This window comes from Salmo salar, chromosome ssa03 (genome assembly GCF_905237065.1).
Source record: "Salmo salar chromosome ssa03, Ssal_v3.1, whole genome shotgun sequence".
In the NCBI taxonomy this organism is placed as follows: Eukaryota; Metazoa; Chordata; class Actinopteri; order Salmoniformes; family Salmonidae; genus Salmo; species Salmo salar.
Genome location: NC_059444.1, coordinates 41,129,684 through 41,149,717, shown reverse-complemented (window position 1 = coordinate 41,149,717; position 20,034 = coordinate 41,129,684). Strand labels below are relative to the sequence as shown.

Genomic DNA, 20,034 nt, shown 5'->3' with positions numbered 1-20,034 from the left:
CCATATTGCTTATACCTATCCAATACTTTCAGATCTAGACAAGTGACTAGAAGGTAAGGGTTAGAGGTGTTTTCTAGACGGGACCCTTTTACAAGAAGGTCCAGTGCTGTTATACTGTCGTCCTGACAGTCTTTTGTCCGTGCAGGCTCGTTGTAAGCTGTCTCAGATCCAGGACAGTCAGCAGGAGGTGACTAAGACTATAGAGCAATACAACAACTCTCTGAAGGGACACACAGCCAGACACACGCTGGCAGCATGACCAACATGGCTGACATGAGTGAAGGAGGGTTCTCAAAGAATGAAAACGGAGGCTTTGGAGCCATGGTGAGTAGTGTTGTCCCAATTCCAGGGTCTTGTTCATTAGGCACCAAACGGAAGAAAACTGACAAGCAGGGAGGGAATACCTGAAGTCCAATAAGAAACGCTCTTTGTCCTTTTCTTTTGCAATACGTATTGCTATGATTTGCCCTAATAAGTAAATACCACCCAAGACAGGAAGGAGCTTGGCTTACTTAAATATATATTATATACAGGCTATTCATGTGGAATTCTCACAATGCGTTTAGTTTGACATCACATTCTGTTTCTCACACCTGACAGAAATGATACCTTTTTAATCAATGCTCATATCAGAGTTGGAGATGGAGAAGAAATTTTTTGGTGCACTACCTACACGTGCGTAAAATAAAAAAAATCTATCGAAGATAGCCACGTTTAGTAGCAACAAATCAACACCAGAGCCCCTTCCAGCAGTAGACCCCTTCCAGACATAGGAGCCCTTCAAATCAGACCCCTTCAAAGGTGATACTGCTGCAATAGTGCATTATCTTGATATGTTCTGAATGTTTGTGCTTATATTATTTTAACAATTCTGAAACTATTTTAATTATATGGCTAGGACTGTACACTCACAGGGCAGTTTATTAGGTACCCACCTTTTTCTCCAGAACAGACTGAATTATTTGGGCATGGAAATGTTGCTCAATTGGTTTCAAGGAACCTAACGTTTTCCACGAAAATATTCCCCACACCATTACACCACCACCACCAGCCTGCACCATTGGCACCAGGCAGGATGGGACAATGGACTCATACTGCTTAGACCAAATCCTGACTCTGCCATCAGCTAGGCGCAACATGAATCGGGATTCATCGGACCAGGCGATTTATTTGTCCAGTGTTGGTGATCGAGTGCCCACTGGAGCCGCTTCTTCTTGTTTTTAGCTGATAAGAGCGGATCCCGGTGTGGTCGTCTGCTGCAGTAGCCCATCCGTGACAAGGACCGATGAGTTGTCCGTTCCGTGATGCCATTCTGCACACCACTGTTGTACTTCGCCGTTATTTTCCTGTTTGTAGCCCGCTTGTTCAATTTTTTACATTCTCCTTCAACCTCTCGTTAACAAGCTGTTTTCACACACAGGACTGCCACTGACTGAATGTTTTTTGTTTGTCGCACCATTTTCGGGAAACCCTAGATACTATTGTGAGTGAAAAGCCCAGAAGGCCGGCTGTTTCTGAGATACTGGAACCGGCGCGTTTGGCAATGATGATCATACCACGCTCAGAGTGACTTAGGTCACTTGTTTTGCCCATTCTAATGTTCAATTGAACAGTAACTGAATATCTCTGCCTGTCTCCCTGCTTTATATACTGCTCAAAAATAAAGGGAACACTTAAACAACACATCCTAGATCTGAATGAAAGAAATAATCTTATTAAATACTTTTTTCTTTACGTAGATGAATGTGCTGACAACAATATCACACAAAAATAATCAATGAAAATCCAATTTATCAACCCATGGAGGTCTGGATTTGGAGTCACACTCAAAATTAAAGTGGAAAACCACACTACAGGCTGATCCAACGTTGATGTAATGTCCTTAAAACAAGTCAAAATGAGGCTCAGTAGTGTGTGTGGCCTCCATGTGCCTGTATGACCACCCTACAACGCCTGGGCATGCTCCTGATGAGGTGGCGGATGGTCTCCTGAGGGATCTCCTCCCAGACCTGGACTAAAGCGTCCGCCAACTCCTGGACAGTCTGTGGTGCAACGTGGCGTTGGTGGATGGAGCGAGACATGATGTCCCAGATGTGCTCAGTTGGATTCAGGTCTGGGGAACGGGCGGGCCAGTCCATCGCATCAATGCCTTCCTCTTGCAGGAACTGCTGACACACTCCAGCCACATGAGGTCTAGCATTGTCTTGCATTAGGAGGAACCCAGGGCCAACCGCACCAGCATATGGTCTCACAAGGAGTCTGAGGATCTCATCTCAGTACCTAATGGCAGTCAGGCTACCTCTGGCGAGCACATGGAGGGCTGTGCGGCCCCCCAAAGAAATGCCACCCCACACCATGACTGACCCACCGCAAAACCGGTCATGCTGGAGGATGTTGCAGGCAGCAGAACGTTCTCAACGGCGTCTCCAGACTCTGTCACGTCTGTCACGTGCTCAGTGTGAACCTGCTTTCATCTGTGAAGAGCACAGGGCGCCAGAGGCGAATTTGCTAATCTTGGTGTTCGCTGGCAAATGCAAAACGTCCTGCACGGTGTTGGGCTGTAAGCACAACCCCCACCTGTGGACGTCGGGCCCTCATACCACCCTCATGGAGTCTGTTTCTGACCGTTTGAGCAGACACATGCACATCTGTGGCCTGCTGGAGGTCATTTTGCAGGGCTCTGGCAGTGCTTCTCCTGCTCCTCCTTGCACAAAGGCGGAGGTAGCGGTCCCGCTGCTGGGTTGTTGCCCTCCTACGGCCTCCTCCATGTCTCCTGATGTACTGGCCTGTCTCCTGGTAGCGCCTCCATGCTCTGGACACTACGCTGACAGACACAGCAAACCTTCTTGCCACAGCTCACATTGATGTGCCATCCTGGATGAGCTGCACTACCTAAGCAACTTGTGTGGGTTGTAGACTCCGTCTCATGCTACCACTAGAGTGAAAGCACCGCCAGCATTCAAAAGTGACCAAAACATCAGTCAGGAAGCATAGGAACTGAGAAGTGGTCTGTGGTCCCCACCTGCAGAACCACTCCTTTATTGGGGGTGTCTTGCTAATTGCCTATAATTTCCACCTGTTGTCTATTCCATTTGCACAACAGCATGTGAAATGTATTGTCAATCAGTGTTGCTTCCTAAGTGGACAGTTTGATTTCACAGAAGTGTGATTGACTTGGAGTTACATTGTGTTGTTTAAGTGTTCCCTTTATTTTTTGAGCAGTGTATATCAAGCCACAGCTACGAGACTCACTGCCTTTAGGAGCGAACCATTTTCGTGAACGGGGTTGTCTACCTAATAAACTGGACATAGAGTTTGTTCCAGAGGCTCAACATTCTATACCTGTATGTCACACTTGTCAAGATCTGCCTAGTGATCATTCAGATCCAGCTAAGCACTTCTCCATTCTCCCCTCTGATCCATTTGATGTAGATGTGATGCCTTCAAAGAGAGTGATGCATTTAAGGATGCTGCGTCTGAAGACTTCTTCAAGAAGATGACCAAGACAGATCTGTTTTCATCAGCAGACCCCTTCAGTAAAAAACCTACTCCTCCCATCAAGGTAAATACTAACAGAATTATTCAATATATTATATGCAATGGTAATTTATATAATTTATGTTTTTTATTGTAATTATTGAATATGTTGGTACTGAAATGTGATCCTCCTTTTATCAGTTTAATTTATCGATTTTGATGATATTAAAGGTCCAATGCAGCTCTTTTTTATCTCAATATCAAATCATTTCTGGGTAACCATTAACCTCTTACATCTAGACGTTCCGCTAGCGGAACACCTGCTCCAATATCCAATGATAGGCGTGGCGCGAATTACAAATTCCTCAAAAATACAAAAACTTCAATTTTTCAAACATATGACTATTTCACAGCATTTTAAAGACAAGACTCTCCTTTATCTAACCACACTGTCCGATTTCAAAAAGGCTTTACAGCGAAAGCAAAACATTAGATTATGTCAGCAGAGTACCAAGCCAGAAATAATCAGACACCCATTTTTCAAGCTAGCATATAATGTCACAAAAACCCAGAAGACAGCTAAATGCAGCACTAACCTTTGATGATCTTCATCAGATGACACACCTAGGACATTATGTTATACAATACATGCATGTTTTGTTCAATCAAGTTCATATTTATATCAAAAAACAGCTTTTTACATTAGCATGTGACGTTCAGAACTAGCATACCCCCCGCAAACTTCTGGGGAATTTGCTAACAATTTACTAAATTACTCACGATAAACGTTCACAAAAAGCATAACAATTATTTTAAGAATTATAGATATAGAACTCCTCTATGCACTCGATATGTCCGATTTTAAAATAGCTTTTTGGTGAAAGCACATTTTGCAATATTCTAAGTACATAGCCCAGCCATCACGGGCTAGCTATTTAGACACCCGGCAAGTTTAGCACTCACCAAAATAAGATTTACTATTATAAAAGTTTTATTACCTTTTGTTGTCTTCGTCAGAATGCACTCCCAGGACTGCTACTTCAATAACAAATGTTGGTTTGGTCCAAAATAATCCATCGTTATATCCGAATAGCGGCGTTTTGTTCGTGCGTCCCAGACACTATCCGAAATGGTAAATCAGGGTCGTGCGCATGGCGCAATTCGTGACAAAAAAATTCTAAATATTCCATTACCGTACTTCGAAGCATGTCAACCGCTGTTTAAAATTAATTTTTATGCAATTTATCTCGTAAAAAAGCGCTAATATTCCGACCGGGAATCTCCTTTTCGGCAAACAGAGGAATAATCACAAAGACGGGGGCAGCCAGGGCACGCGCCTAAGCCCACAGTCCCTTGATCGGCCACTTGAGAAAGGCGATAATGTGTTTCAGCCTGGGGCTGGGATGACGATATTCAGGTTTTTCCCGGGCTCTGAGCGCCCATGGAAGACGTAGGAAGTGTCACATTAGAGCAGAGATCCTTTGTAAAAGATAGATATGGCAAAGAAGTTCAAGAAATGGTCAGACAGGCCACTTCCTGTAAAGGAATCTCTCAGGTTTTGACCTGCCATTTGAGTTCTGTTATACTCACAGACACCATTCAAACAGTTTTAGAAACTTTGGAGTGTTTTCTATCCAAAGCCAATAATTATATGCATATTCTAGTTACTGGGCAGGAGTAGTAACCAGATTAAATCGGGTACGTTTTTTATCCAGACGTGAAAATACTGCCCCCTAGCCATAACAGGTTAAGTACCTTACTGTGATTGCTTTCAATTAAAATGGTCAAAAATAAACAAAAATAACTTCTTAGTGAAGAGCATTTTCCCAGGCAATAATTTTGCTAGGACTGTCTGGGAGTGGTCTGAGTGGGGAGGGGAAAACTAGCTATTATTGGCAGAGATGTTTGTAACTCTCTTTCGTATTGGTCTATTAACCAATTTACCACCTGTTGATGTCACCAGCCTGGCCAAAGCTCCATCCCACCAAAACAGGCAGAAATTTCAAGCAGTCTTTTCATACAGCTCTTACACTAAAAGGACATTATCACAGGACTGCCGACTGCCACTGAATGGTTGTTTTTTGTTTGTTGCACCATTCTTAGTAAACCCTAGACATAGTCGTGCGTGAAAAGCCCAGAAGGGCGGACATTTCTGAGATACAAGATCCACCGCGCCTACCACCGACGATCACACCCAGGGCTGTTACGGTGACCATATTACCTCCACACCAGCGGTCACGATTCAAATTCCACGTGACCGTTTAGTCATGGTAACTAGGCTTCTCCAAAACTGTGCTCTGATGACACAGATGGTAATTAGTAGTCTACTGAACTTGCTAACTGACAGTCGCTAATGGCCTGGTACTCAGCACTCTATTGTCCCTCTAATTACTCTGACATCAATGTAAACACTTCATTGTTGCACAACATTTCTATGGGGGGGTAGTAAGGCCATACCAAGGATCATTTTGCTATTTGATTTAGAATTTAAACCCCTTCAAGTATAAAAAAATAAATAATCAAATCAAATTCAAATCAAAAAATGTTTTTGTCACATACACATGGTTATCAGATGTTAACCTGTTAGGGCTAGGGGGCAGCATTTGCACGTCTGGATAAAAAAAATGTACCCGATTTAATCTGGTTACTAATCCTACCCAGTAACTAGAATATGCATATACTTATTATATATGGATAGAAAACACTCTAAAGTTTCTAAAACTGTTTGAATGGTGTCTGTGAGTATAACAGAACTCATTTGGCAGGCAAAACCCTGAGACATTTTCTGACAGGAAGTGGATACCTGATGTGTTGTATTACCTTTAAACCTATCCCATTGAAAAACACAGGGGCTGAGGAATATTTTGGCACTTCCTATTGCTTCCACTAGATGTCACCAGCCTTTACAAAGTGTTTTGAGTCTTCTGGAGGGAGATCTGACCGAACAAGAGCCATGGAACGATGATGTCCCATTAGACACCTGGCGCGCGAGTTCATGTTGGGTACCCTCGTTCCAATACGTTATAAAAGAGTATGCATTCGTCCACCTTGAATATTATTCATGTTCTGGTTAAAAAGGCCCTAATGATTTATGCTATACAACGTTTGACATGTTTGAACGAACGTAAATATATTTTTTCCCCTCGTTCATGACGAGAAGTCCGGCTGGCTTAGATCATGTGCTAACAAGACGGAGATTTTTGGACATAAATGATGAGTTTTTTTTAACAAAACTACATTCGTTATGGACCTGTGATACCTGGAAGTGACATCTGATGAAGAGAATCAAAGGTAATGGATTATTTACATAGTATTTTCGATTTTAGATCTCCCCAACATGACGTCTAGTCTGTATCGCAACGCGTATTTTTCTGGGCGCAGTGCTCAGATTATTGCAAAGTGTGATTTCCCAGTAAGGTTATTTTTAAATCTGGCAAGTTGAATGCGTTCAAGAGATGTAAATCTATAATTCTTTAAATGACAATATAATATTTTACCACGGGTGGCACGCTAGCGTCCCACCTAGCCCATAGAGGTTAATGTGAGTGTAGCAAAATGCTTGTGCTTCTGGTTCCGACAGTGCAGTAATATCTAACAAGTAATCTAAGAGTTCCCCAACAACTACCTAATATACTGTCATGACGTTGGCCTCTTTGAGTACAGGGAGGACAGTTGACCCCCTCCCCCCTTGCACCATCCCCAACCTACCTTCCCCCACCCAGTCCCTGTGGGAAGGAGTGGTAACATTCCAGGAGAATCTCTTGCCACATGGCCCATAGAGAGACACAGGAAATTCTTCCAACTCACAGAATTGGGGAGCCAAGCGACATTTGTGTCTGGAGAAGGTATGGAAGATTGGTGAAGAATCCAGCTACGAACTGGTCCGCTTGGTACAATTTTGTGATACTCAGAAGAGACAATATAGCCATATTACCATAAAACGGTTTATATAATAGCCTCAGCGATGAGACTTGCATCCACATGGTTGTATAGAATGTATTAATAAGGATAAAGCTATTTGTAATACATTGAGATGCTATGTACTGATGTTAACCTCTATGGGCTAGGTGGGACGCTAGCGTGCCACCCGTGGTGCACTCCATCAACAGCAGGTGCATTTCAAGAGCGGCAAATTTGAATCCAAATAAATGTCAAAATTCAAATTTTTCAAAAATACAACTATTTTACACCATTTGAAAGATAAACATCTCCTTAACCTGTTAGGGCTAGGGGGCAGCATTGACACGGCTGGATAAAAAACATACCCGATTTAATCTGGTTACCACTCCTACTCAGTAACTAGAATATGCATATACTTATTACATATGGATAGAAAACACCCTACATTTTCTAAAACTGTTTGAATGGTGTCTGTGAGTATAACAGAACTCAAATGGCAGGTCAAAACCTGAGAGATTCCTTTACAGGAAGTGGCCTGTCTGACCATTTCTGGAACTTCTTTGCCATCTCTATCATTTACTAAGGATCTCTGCTCTAACGTGACACTTCCCACGTCTTCCATAGGCTCTCAGAGCCCGGGAAAAAACAGAATGTCGTCATTCCAGCCCCAGGCTGAAACACATTATCGCCTTTCTCAAGTGGCCGATCAAGAGACACTAGCTTATGCGCGTGACCCCGACCGCCCCGCCTTTGGGATTTTTTCCTCTGTTTGCCGAAAAGGAGATTCCCTGTCGGAATATTATCGCTTTTCACGAGAAAAATGACGTAAAAATTGATTTTAAACAGCGGTTGACATGCTTCGACGTACGGCAATGGAATACTTTGAATTTTATTGTCAGGAATTGCGCCAAGCGCGTGACACTTCTTTACTATTTCGGATAGTGTCTGGAACGCACGAACAAAACGCCGCTATTCGGATATAACGATGGATTATTTTGGACCAAACCAACATTTGTTATTGAAGTAGCTGTCGTGGGTGTGCATTCTGACGAAGACAACAAAAGGTAATGACATTTTTATAATAGTAAATATGATTATGGTGAGTGCTAAACTTGCCGGGTGTCTAAATAGCGAGCCCGTGATGCCTGGGCTATGTACTTAGAATATTGCAAAATGTGCTTTCACCAAAAAGCTATTTTAAAATCGGACATATCGAGTGCATAGAGGAGGTCTGTATCTATAATTCTTAAAATAATTGTTATGCTTTTTGTGAACGTTTATCGTGAGTAATTTAGTAAAATGTTAGCGAATTCCCCGGAAGTTTGCTTTGGGTATGCTAGTTCTGAACGTCACATGCTAATGTAAAAAGCTGGTTTTTGATATAAATATGAACTTGATTGAACAAAACATGCATGTATTGTATAACATAATGTCCTAGGGTTGTCATCTGATGAAGATCATCAAAGGTGAGTGCTGCATTTAGCTGTCTTCTGGGTTTTGGTGACATTATATGCTGGCTTGAAAAATGGGTGTCTGATTATTTCTGGCTTGGTACTCTGCTGACATAATCTAATGTTTTGCTTTCGTTGTAAAGCCTTTTTGAAATCGGACAGTGTGGTTAGATTAACGAGAGTCTTGTCTTTAAATGGCTGTAAAATAGTCATATGTTTGAGAAGTTGAAGTAATAGGATTTTTAAGGTTTTGAAAATCGCGCCACTGGCTGCCAGTGGCTGTTACGTAGGTGGGACGCAAGCGTCCCACCTAGCCCATAGAGGTTAATGGTTTTCTTTTTGTAGTCTGTGATTTCCTGTTGACCCTGCCACATATGTCTCGTGTCTGAGCCATTGAATTGCGACTCCACTTTGTCCCTGTACCGGTATTTTGCTCGTTTGATTGCCTTGCAGAGGGAATAACTACACAATTTTATTATTCAGCCATATTCCCAGACTTCTTTCCATGGTTAAATGCGGTAATTCATGCTTTAAGTTTTGCGCAAATGCCGCCATCCATCCATGTTTTCTGGTTAGGGTAGGTTTTAACCTCTTGGGGCTAGGTGGGACGCTAGCGTGCCACCTGTGGTGCACTCCATCAACAGCAGGTGCATTTCAAGAGCGGCAAATTTGAATCCAAATAAATGTCAAAATTCAAATTTTTCAAAAATACAACTATGTTACACCATTTGAAAGATAAACATCTCCTTAATCTAACCACGTTTTACGATTTCAAAAAGGTTTTACGGCGAAAGCATAAATTTAGAGTATGTTAGGACAGTACATTTACAAGAGTTGTGTGTAATGTTTTGTCAAGTCAAAGACAGGGTCACCAAAACCATAAAACCAGCTAAAATGATACACTAACCTTTTACAATCTCCATCAGATGACACTCCTAGGACATTATGTTAGACAATGCATGCATTTTTAGTTCTATCAAGTTCATATTTATATACAAAAACAGCGTTTTACTATGGCATTGATGTTGAGGAAATCGTTTCCCTCCAATAACCGGCAGTCAAGTCAGCGTCAGAAATTAAATAATTAAAATTAGAAAACATTGTTAAAATATTATATTGTCATTTAAAGAATTATAGATTTACATCTTTTGAACGCAATCAACTTGCCAGATTTAAAAATAACCTTACTGGGAAATCACACTTTGCAATAATCTGAGCACTGTGCCCAGAAAAATACGCGTTGCGATACAGACTAGACGTCATGTTGGGGAGATCTAAAATCGAAAATACTATGTAAATAATCCATTACCTTTGATTCTCTTCATCAGATGTCACTTCCAGGTATCACAGGTCCATAACGAATGTAGTTTTGTTCAAAAAAGCTCATCATTTATGTCCAAAAATCTCCGTCTCGTTAGCACATGATGTAAGCCAGCCGGACTTCTCGTCATGAACGAGGGGAAAAAATATATTTCCGTTCGTTCAAACATGTCAAACGTTGTATAGCATAAATCATTAGGGCCTTTTTAACCAGAACATGAATAATATTCAAGGTGGACGAATGCATAGCCTTTTATAACGTATTGGAACGAGGGTACCCAACATGAAGTAGCGCGCCAGGTGTCTAATGGGACATCACCGTTCCATGGCTCTTGTTCGGTCAGATCTCCCTCCAGAAGACTCAAAACACTTTGTAAAGGCTGGTGACATCTAGTGGAAGCAATAGGAAGTGCCAAAATATTCCTAAACCCCTGTGTCTTTCAATGGGATAGCTTTAAAGTCAATACAACACATCAGGTATCCACTTCCTGTCAGAAAATGTCTCAGGGTTTTGCCTGCCAAATGAGTTCTGTTATACTCACAGACACCATTCAAACAGTTTTGGAAACTTTAGAGTGTTTTCTATCCATATATAATAAGTATATGCATATTCTAGTTACTGGGTAGGATTAGTAACCAGATTAAATCGGGTACATTTTTTTTATCCAGACGTGCAAATGCTGCCCCCTAGACCCAACAGGTTAATAGTCACAGTGGGTACAACATCTCCAATGTATTTCCTTATAAATAGGCTGACCGGAACATATCCCAGTCCTCGTGGTCAAAACAATCTTGAAGTGTGGATTCCGATTGGTCAGACCAGCGTTGAAAGGTTCTAGTCACTGGAACATCCTGTTTGAGTTTCTCCCTATAAGACGGAAGGCGAAAGATGGCGTCGTGGTCAGATTTGTCGAAGGGAGGGCGGGGGAGGGCTTTATGTGCATCGCGGAAGTTAGAGTAGCAGTGGTCGAGTGTATTTCCCCCACGGGTAGTGCAATCAATATGCTGATAGAATTTAGGTAGCCTTGTTTTCCAATTTGCTTTGTTAACCTCTATGGGCTAGGTGGGACGCAGGCGTCCCACCCGTGGTGCACTCCATCAACAGCAGGTGCATTTCAAGAGCGGCAAATTTGAATCCAAATAAATGTAAAAATTCAAATTTTTCAAACATACAACTATTTTACACCCTTTGAAAGATAAACATCTCCTTAATCTAACCACGTTTTACGATTTCAAAAAGGTTTTACGGCGAAAGCATAAATTTAGAGTATGTTAGGACAGTACATTTACAAGAGTTGTGTGTAATGTTTTGTCAATTCAAAGACAGGGTCACCAAAACCATAAAACCAGCTAAAATGATGCACTAACCTTTTACAATCTCCATCAGATGACACTCCTAGGACATTATGTTAGACAATGCATGCATTTTTAGTTCTATCAAGTTCATATTTATATCCAAAAACAGCGTTTTACTATGGCATTGATGTTGAGGAAATCGTTTCCCTCCAATAACCGGCAGTCAAGTCAGCATCACAAATTAAATAATTAAAATTAGAAAACATTGGTAAAATATTATATTGTCATTTAAAGAATTATAGATTTACATCTCTTGAACGCAATCAACTTGCCAGATTTAAAAATAACCCTACTGGGAAATCACACTTTGCAATAATCTGAGCACTGCGCCCAGAAAAATACGTGTTGCGATACAGACTAGTCGTCATGTTGGGGAGATCTAAAATCGAAAATACTATGTAAATAATCCATTACCTTTGATTCTCTTCATCAGATGTCACTTCCAGGTATCACAGGTCCATAACGAATGTAGTTTTGTTCAAAAAAGCTCATCATTTATGTCCAAAAATCTCCGTCTTGTTAGCACATGATCTAAGCCCGCCGGACTTCACTTCATGAACGAGGGGAAAAAATATATTTACGTTCGTTCAAACATGTCAAACGTTGTATAGCATAAATCATTAGGGCCTTTTTTAACCAGAACATGAATAATATTCAAGGTGGACGAATGCATACTCTTTTATAACGTATTGGAATGAGGGTACCCAACATGAACTCGCGCACCAGGTGTCTAATGGGCCATCATCGTTCCATGGCTCTTGTTCGGTCAGATCTCCCTCCAGAAGACTCAAAACACTTTGTAAAGGCTGGTGACATCTAGTGGAAGCAATAGGAAGTGCCAAAATATTCCTCAGCCCCTGTGTTTTTCAATGGCATAGGTTTAAAGGTAATACAACACATCAGGTATCCACTTCCTGTCAGAAAATGTCTAAGGGTTTTGCCTGCCAAATGAGTTCTGTTATACTCACAGACACCATTCAAACAGTTTTAGAAACTTTAGAGTGTTTTCTATCCATATATAATAAGTATATGCATATTCTAGTTACTGGGTAGGATTAGTAACCAGATTAAATCGGGTAAAAAAAAAATATCCAGCCGTGCAAATACTGCCCCCTAGCCCTAACAGGTTAAAATCCCCAGCTACTATAAACGCAGCCTCAGGATATATGGTTTCCATATTACAGAGAGTCAAGTGAAGTTCCTTTTGGGCCATCTTGGTGTCTGCTTGAGGGGGAATGTACACAGCTGTGACGATAACTGACAATAATTATCTTGGAAGATATGGCCGGCATTTGATTGTGAGGAATTCAAGGCGGGTTGAGCAGAAGTATGCTGTTATGATTACACCATGAGTCGTTAATCATGAAGCATACACCCCCGCCCTTCCTCTTCCCAGAGAGGTGTTTATCTCTGTCGGCGCGATGCCGGTGGCTGAACCGATTCCAACAACATATCCCGAGAGAGCCACGTTTCCGTGAAACAGAGAATGTTACAATCTCTGATGTCTCTCTGGAAGGCAACCCTTGCTCGCATTTCATCTACCTTGTTGTCAAGAGACTGGACATTGGCTAGTAGTATACGCGGGAGCAGTGTGCTATGTTTATGTCTACGGAGCCTGACAAGGAGGCCGCTCTGTCTGCCCCTTCTACGGCGCCGTTGGCTTCTGGGATTAGATCCATTGTCCAGGGTGGTGGTCCCAACAGAGGATTCGCTTCGGGAATATCATATTCCTGGTCGTAATGTTAGTAAGTTGACGTCGCTCTTACAGTTGAAGTCGGAAGTTTACATACACTTAGGTTGGAGTCATTAAAACTCGTTTTTCAACCACTCGACACATTTTTTGTTAACCTCTATGGGCTAGGTGGGACGCTTGCGTCCCACCTACGTAACAGCCACTGGCAGCCTGTGGCGCGATTTTCAAAACCTTAAAAATCCTATTACTTCAATTTCTCAAACATATGACTATTTTACAGCTATTTAAAGACAAGACTCTCGTTAATCTAACCACACTGTCCGATTTCAAAAAGGCTTTACAACGAAAGCAAAACATTAGATTATGTCAGCAGAGTACCAAGCCAGAAATAATCAGACACCCATTTTTCAAGCCAGCATATAATGTCACCAAAACCCAGAAGACAGCTAAATGCAGCACTCACCTTTGATGATCTTCATCAGATGACAACCCTAGGACATTATGTTATACAATACATGCATGTTTTGTTCAATCAAGTTCATATTTATATCAAAAACCAGCTTTTTACATTAGCATGTGACGTTCAGAACTAGCATACCCCCGCAAACTTCCGGGGAATTCGCTAACATTTTACTAAATTACTCACGATAAACGTTCACAAAAAGCATAACAATTATTTTAAGAATTATAGATACAGACCTCCTCTATGCACTCGATATGTCCGATTTTAAAATAGCTTTTTGGTGAAAGCACATTTTGCAATATTCTAAGTACATAGCCCAGGCATCACGGGCTCGCTATTTAGACACCCGGCAAGTTTAGCACTCACCATAATCATATTTACTATTATAAAAGTTTGATTACCTTTTGTTGTCTTCGTCAGAATGCACACCCAGGACTGCTACTTCAATAACAAATGTTGGTTTGGTCCAAAATAATCCATCGTTATATCCGAATAGCGGCGTTTTGTTCGTGCGTTCCAGACACTATCCGAAATAGTAAAGAAGTGTCGCGCATGGCGCAATTCGTGACAATAAAATTCTAAATATTCCATTACCGTACTTCGAAGCATGTCAACCGCTGTTTAAAATCAATTTTTACGCCATTTTTCTCGTAGAAAAGCGATAATATTCCGACAGGGAATCTCCTTTTCGGCAAACAGAGGAAAAAATCCCAAAGGCGGGGGCGTTCGGGTCACGCGCATAAGCCCAGTGTCCCTTGATCGGCCACTTGAGAAAGGCGATAATGTGTTTCAGCCTGGGGCTGGAATGACGACATTCTGTTTTTTCCCGGGCTCTGAGCACCTATGGACGACGTGGGAAGTGTCACGTTAGAGCAGAGATCCTTAGTAAATGATAGAGATGGAAAAGAAGTTCAAGAAATGGTCAGACAGACCACTTCCTGTAAAGGAATCTCTCAGGTTTTGACCTGCCATTTGAGTTCTGTTATACTCACAGACACCATTCAAACAGTTTTAGAAAATTCAGGGTGTTTTCTATCCATATGTAATAAGTATATGCATATTCTAGTTACTGGGTAGGAGTGGTAACCAGATTAAATCGGGTATGTTTTTTATCCAGCCGTGTCAATACTGCCCCCTAGCCCTAACAGGTTAACCTCTCTGGGCTAGGTGGCACCAAATCGTCCCACCTACGTAACAGCCAGTGTAAACCCGTGGCGCGTTATTCAAATTCCTCAAAAATGCTAAAACTTCAATTTTTCAAACATATGACTATTTTACACCATTTTAAAGACAAGACTCTCTTTAATCTAACCACACTGTCCGATTTCAAAAAGGCTTTACAACGAAAGCAAAACATTAGATTATGTCAGCAGAGTACCCAGCCAGAAATAATCAGACACCCATTTTTCAAGCTAGCATATAATGTCACAAAAACCCAGAAGACAGCTAAATGCAGCACTAACCTTTGATGATCTTCATCAGATGACACACCTAGGACATTATGTTATACAATACATGCATGTTTTGTTCAATCAAGTTCATATTTATATCAAAAAACAGCTTTTTACATTAGCATGTGACGTTCAGAACTAGCATACCCCCCGCAAACCGCCGGTGAATTTACTAAATTACTCACGATAAACGTTCACAAAAAGCATAACAATTACTTTAAGAGTTATAGACACAGAACTCCTCTATGCACTCGATATGTCCAATTTTAAAATAGCTTTTCGGTGAAAGCACATTTTGCAATATTCTGAGTACATAGCCCAGCCATCATGGCTAGCTATTTAGACACCCACCAAGTTTAGCCCTGACCAAACTCCGATTTACTATTACAAAAGTTTGATTACCTTTGATGTTCTTCGTCAGAATGCACTCCCAGGACTGCTACTTCAATAACAAATGTTGGTTTGGTCCAAAATAATCCATCGTTATATCCAAACAGCGGCGTTTTGTTCGTGCGTTCAAGACACTATCCGAAGTGTAAATAAGGGTCACGAGCATGGCGCAATTCGTGACAAAAAAAATCTAAATATTCCATTACCGTACTTCGAAGCATGTCAACCGCTGTTTAAAATCAATTTTTATGCCATTTTTCTCGTAAAAAAGCGATAATATTCCGACCGGGAATCTGCATTTAGGTAAACAGAGGAAAGAAAATAAAGCATTCGGTCGACTCGGGCACGCGCCTAAGCCCACAGTACTCTGACCAGCCACTATCCAAACGCGATAAAGTGTTTCAGCCAGAGCCTGCCTCGATATCCTTCAGCTTTTTCCCGGGCTCTGAGAGCCTATGGGAGCCGTAGGAAGTGTCATGTTATTGCAAAGATCCTCAGTCTTCAATAAAAAGAGCCAAGATAAAACACACCTTGTCAGACAGGCCACTTCCTGCATGGAATCTTCTCAGGTTTTGGCCTGCCATATGAGTTCTGTTATACTCACAGACACCATTCAAACAGTTTTAGAAACTTTAGGGTGTTTTCTATCCAAAGCCAATTATATGCATATTCTAGTTATTGGGCAGGAGTAGTAACCAGATTAAATCGGGTACGTTTTTTATCCAGCCGTGTCAATACTGCCCCCTAGCCCTAACAGGTTAACAAACTATAGTTTTGGCAAGTCAGTTAGGACATCTACTTTGTGCATGACACAGATTATTTCACTTATAATTCACTGAATCGCAATTCCAATGGGTCAGAAGTATACATACACTTAATGATGTCAAAAATGATGTCATGGCTTTAGAAGCTTCTGATAGGCTAATTGACAGTTGGGAACAGATTTCTTAAATTAAAATAACTTGGAGCTGATTTATTGGTGTTTTTACAATCTTTTATGTCCAACAATGAAAATCCCCCCCCACCAAAAAAGTTTTTGTTTTTTTTGTTCAGAAAACTTGGGGTCAAATAAAACCACCCACGGGCCAAATTTATCCCACGGCCGTCAGTTGACGACCCCTGATGTATAGAGTAGAGTAGGCCTAGGCTATAGGCCAGGGTTCCCCAACTGGTGGCCCACGGGTCGAATTTGGCCCGGAGGTGGTTTTATCTGGCCACCCAAGTTTTCTGAACATATTTTAATTTGATTAAAAAATATATATATATATTTATTGTTGGACATAATAGACTGTAAAAACACCAGGAAATCAGCTTCAAGTGATTTTAATTTAGGAAATCTGTTCCCAAGTATTCCCACACAAAACAGAGATGTATACAAATGTAAGCATAATTTGAAATGATTATGTTTTAGTCAAATATTATATATTTTTGGCCTTCTTGCTGCGGTCAATTTGCGGTCTAAAAATTATTTTTAGTTATGTTCCGTCCCCCCGACTATCCAGACAAGAAAAAAAACGGCCCGCGGCTGTCTCTATATAGTTGATGATCCCTGCGATAGGCTATATTGGATAAGTTTCTTCTTTCTTTTCATGGGAAAAATGTGATCTTATTTAATAAACACATTTCATGCAATTCTACTACATGTTATATGACTGGAGACATTAGCAGAATCTTTTTTAATATGACAATTTACAGGGTAGCCTACTCTGCTGACACTGACACATAGATCAATAAAAACAACATTGTCCATATAATAGGCCTACGAGATGGGGAGACACAAATAAAATATGACGTCCATCTAAACCGGAGAAGGAAATTATTTTCCAAAAACTTTTAAGTAGCACTGACCCAACAATTATAAATAGTGAATATGTGCAGTGCGCACACACCAAGGATATTGCTGATGCTCTCTACTGGTGCCAATAAGGTATGCTATAATGTTGTTCGCGCAGTTAAATTGAGAATTTTGATAACTAAAAGATTGGTTATTTGTTTGTTTATATTCTCTTTACAGCAATAACCATTTGCTTTCAAAAACTATGTATTTCAGCGATTGTATTTTGAAATATTGCGAAATGCTTGGCATGGCCTCTTTACTTTTCAGAGACAGTCGCAACTCAACAATAATTTGCCCAAATTGCACGCACTGCCTTTCCTTTCACTGTAGGCAATGTGATTTAAAACAATCCACAACTTATTTTAAAATAAAGCTAATCATGCTTTAGTAGCCTATTTTGAATGATTTGAATTATGTCTGTATAGACAGGAGTAGGCGATTTTATGCTATCTTTATCAAATTTACTTTAGGGAAAGCTTCCCCTAACCTTATAGACGTGGTGCCTATGCTTGCATATTAAAAACGTAAATGCACGTAACCTCCATTCGCTATTCTAGTGCAGGCTACGGATGACTTTTTTTTGTGGGAAATTCTAAATTAAAAATAATTCCAAATATATATATATATATTTTAGTAGGCAATATGTAAAGACTAGATTAAATTAAGAATAGTCTGATAGATGAAAATTTTATCAAGTACAAGTCAAATTGTGAATGAGATGAAATATAGCCTGCGCAAGAAACAGCAGAGCTCATGCCTTTCATGCAACTTTTTTCAAATCATCATTTGTCGCATCGTATTAAAAATCAAAACATATAGCCTAACGTTTGTATCAAAACTAAAGTTGCATAAATAACTCTAAATTAAGCATATGAGGAAGACCTGTTTCTTTGTTAACTGCTCAACACAATTGCCCATGTGAGCACTCCCTCGGAAATCGTTTGGGGAAAATATCCTTTCTATTTTATTCAGCTTTGTTCAATTGTATTCTTCATGCTATAAAATAATGCCACGGAATTCTAAGTAATTATTGTCTGCTAAATGAACTAGTGTAGCCCATGGCATAGCCAGATCAGGGCCTAACATAAGGACAATTCAGAATATGCTATTCTGCTCTTCTGAAATAGGCTACATTTTCTTCATATCATGTTTCTTTACAACTGTCTAAAATAAATAATGGATTTATTGTGATGGTGTTGGCTATATTAAATGGCTTTATTTCTTTTTTAAATGTAGATGTTCCAAAGGTCTGCATCAGTGGCTTGTAGGCTATGCATGGAAACCAGGAGATGCTAAACGTGTTTATGTTAATTACCGGTCAGTTACCATGAGACCGGCAATTATTTGCATGACAATCACCAGTTGACAAAATGCATGACCGCCACAGCCCTAATCATACCACGCTCAAAGTTGCTTAGGTCATTTTACGTTCAATCGGACTGTAACTGAATGCCTTGATTCCTGTCTGCTTGCTTTATATAGCAAACCACATATGTAGGAGCGATCCATTTTTGTGAATGGGGTGGGGTACCTAATAAACTGTCTGGTGAGTGTTTTTAACACACAGGATAATCACATTTTTGACTGCACTGGGCCTTTGTGTTTTTATCTTCCTTTCATTGTCTCTGTCTCAGCCCAGTGGCAGTCCGTTTGATAGCAGTGATCTCTTCACCTCCCACAGCCCCTGGCCCAGCCCCAAGCCTACAGGTAAGCAGGGTTGGGTATAGGGTGGGAAATGTACTTTTTGGTCCACCAGCCACTGTGGCTACTCACATTGTTTACCAGCCAAAATATGTTTTGCCATAAATACACAAAAAATTACAAATAATGGATGAGCATGCTTTATAATGTTTCTAAAACAATACGTGTATTTCTAATTTCTGGTAATGTTGTTCAATTCAAAAACATATATTTTTTACAGGACTCCAATGTACTGCATGTTAAAGTAAATAATTTAGGTAAGAGATTCTTGAAAGATGGGACAACCTGAACATTTTTCCCACAAATATTTTTCTTAGTATTAACAACATTTTAAATATATATTTTCATAGACCAAAGTGTCAGCTATCACACCATGTAAAGAAGAAACCTGTTCATTCTTAAATCTTTCTATAAAATGCAACTAAATTAATTGATGTTGACTCCATGTTTATTGTTAAAGGTGTTTATTGTTGAATTCTTACATTAGATTATTAAAATGTGTAATAAAAATCTCCAAACTTTATTTTATAGCGCTTTGTAAAGCTCCAGGGCATATTTCAATTTGGCATGCTTTTCTAGATTCAGAAAATAAAACATTTATAAAGTATACATTATCCCTTATATCTAGCACAGAAAATACTTGAATAGCTTAAACATTCTGTTTTTTCAGCACTCTGATGGAGTTAATGTTTTACGGAGCTGACAAAATATAATTTTTCGTCGTTCAAGTGGTATAAAAAGTAGCATTTTATTTTTCCTCAGTTGCTTTATGACTCTAAAACCTAATTAACCTGTCTGGGAACGTGGGACACTTGCGTCCCACCCTAGTCAACAGCCAGTGGAATCGCGTCGCGTGAAATACAAATACCTCTATATGCTATAACTTCAATTTCTCAAACATATGACTATTTTACACCATTTTATAGATACACCTCTCCTGAATTGAACCACGTTGTCCAATTTCAAAAAGGCTTTACAGCAAAAGCAAAACATTA

At 40.3% G+C, this 20,034-nt stretch overlaps 1 pseudogene; it reads left to right on the top strand.

Moving 5' to 3' along the window:
* LOC106600470 (epidermal growth factor receptor substrate 15-like 1) overlaps positions 1–19,717 on the top strand; it is a 55,252-nt pseudogene extending 35,535 nt beyond the window's left edge.
* Positions 19,718–20,034: the final 317 nt, after the last annotated feature.